This window comes from Micropterus dolomieu, linkage group LG15 (genome assembly GCF_021292245.1).
Source record: "Micropterus dolomieu isolate WLL.071019.BEF.003 ecotype Adirondacks linkage group LG15, ASM2129224v1, whole genome shotgun sequence".
Classification (NCBI taxonomy): Eukaryota; Metazoa; Chordata; class Actinopteri; order Centrarchiformes; family Centrarchidae; genus Micropterus; species Micropterus dolomieu.
In genome coordinates this window covers 18,621,284-18,623,209 of record NC_060164.1, presented here as the reverse complement: position 1 = coordinate 18,623,209, position 1,926 = coordinate 18,621,284, and positions in this window count along the sequence as shown.

Sequence of the window (1,926 nt, the reverse complement as noted above, 5' to 3'; positions counted from 1 at the left end):
TAAACTGGGATTGCATTTGGAGACCCAGAGACACACATGGCTATTATCAATCAAACTGCAGCCAGGCTAAGGCCTGAGTTCACACTGCAAATTGATGACACACATCATTGGCTTCCCTCAGACAAATGTGTTTGTGGTACCCACTCACAGACACACATTGAGCTCTAGAGACTTGCTATTGTTTTCTGCTAATGTAAAATGGTGTGGCCTAAGCTCCATAACTGGCTCATAACTGACCCCTTGGATAAGAAGTAATGTGTAGTGACCGCAGGCTGGGTGTGTGTGTGTGTGTGTGTGTGAGAGAGAGAGAGAGAGAGAGAGAGAGAGAGAGAGACACACACACAGAGAGAAAGATACAGAAAGCAAGGAGTGAATATAATAAAAGAGAGATTTGGGTTTGACTCCTCTCCTCTCTTTCTTCATCCTATTATTTTCAAACCTATTTGGCCTGGCTTCTCTGAGACTAACTCTCCCTGCTATTTCTCCATCTGCCTCTGTGTGTTCATGTGGCCTCTGAGCACAGCAGAGTAGACTGCCACTACAGGACACACTATGGCATATAGTGTACATAGATACACACACTGGCATTGCAAAGTAATGCACTTTATGAGAGAATGAGTAGCCCATCACAGCAGAGAGAATGTAGGAAAACAAATAAAGAAAAGGAGAAAAGACCGTAGAAGGGAACGTGAATAGGAAAAGAGGATGTATGTGAAGGACGAGAAGGGAGAGGTGAACTTGGCTGGGTGTGTGTTACATGGGACACAGTGTCACTCTTCCTTGTCCTCCTGCAGCGCTGCTGGAAACACTGACGCTAACACATGATGACTCTTGCTGGAGGGGATACGGGTGGGTGGAGAGAGGGATGGCAAGGAGTACGGATTGAAAAACCCTCCAGAATCGGTCAGCCTCATCCTCCTCCTCCTCTCCCATACCAGACAAGCACAGCAGGCAGAGAAGGGAAATGAGAAAGGGGAGGGAGACAGGGCGACATAGTCAAGATGATTTTTAAATTTGGTGTAGGCTGCTATTAGGGCCATTAGTTCTTTTTGTTTATGTTTTTGATCACTGCCCATAGATCTTTGATGAGCTCACTCACCGGAATGATATTGGAAACAGAGTCAATTAAACAGATGCTGTGTTAATCTGTGGATATCAGCGCAAAGCTCTTTAGTAATCAAGCTATCAGCAGGGGGCCCGGGGTAGTTGGTAAATCATGCTCATATGGTAAACATTTAAAAGCATAATGCTACATTTAACTTTCCTACACAAATAACTTTGGTTTCAAATTGTAGACCATTGCCTCTGTTGATACAGAATCTAGCAGCATCCTCTCTCCTCAAACACAGATGGCTGTGTGTTTGCAGGGAGTGATTAGCATACTGACCTTCTCTTTTAATGAGTTGTATTTCCCAGGCAGGACATTTGAGCCAGATTCAGCATTCATTGTCCAAGTGAAATCTGAGCATGGAATAAATGCGGACCTTCAGTGGTGCGTCTGATATGTTTCCTATTGCATCTGAATGCCACCGTGATTATGAGCTTACCAGGATTTTAATTCGCATGCCCGCAATAACCCCATGTTCTGATCCTCATGCTCATCAATTATCTTTACTTTGTCTGTCTGAAAAAAATAAACTGAACAATTTAAATATAAAAATGATCACGTCCTCTGTTCCAACTTCAGATGTGATCATGCGTCAGTACACGTAGCTGAGTTAGGGTGGCTTCCCTTCTATAATTCGCATGTAGCCTGTAGTGCTGCAGTTCCCCCTCTGCCGTTTTGAACAGCATGACTTAGGGGTCCCAAAGGCGCAGCTGCAGGATTCGTTGTCCGCTGAATAGATAAACACTCACTGTCGCCTCTCCTCTGGACGGCTTGCTTCCCCTATGGAGAGTGGAGAGGAGACAACGCTGCTTTGTATA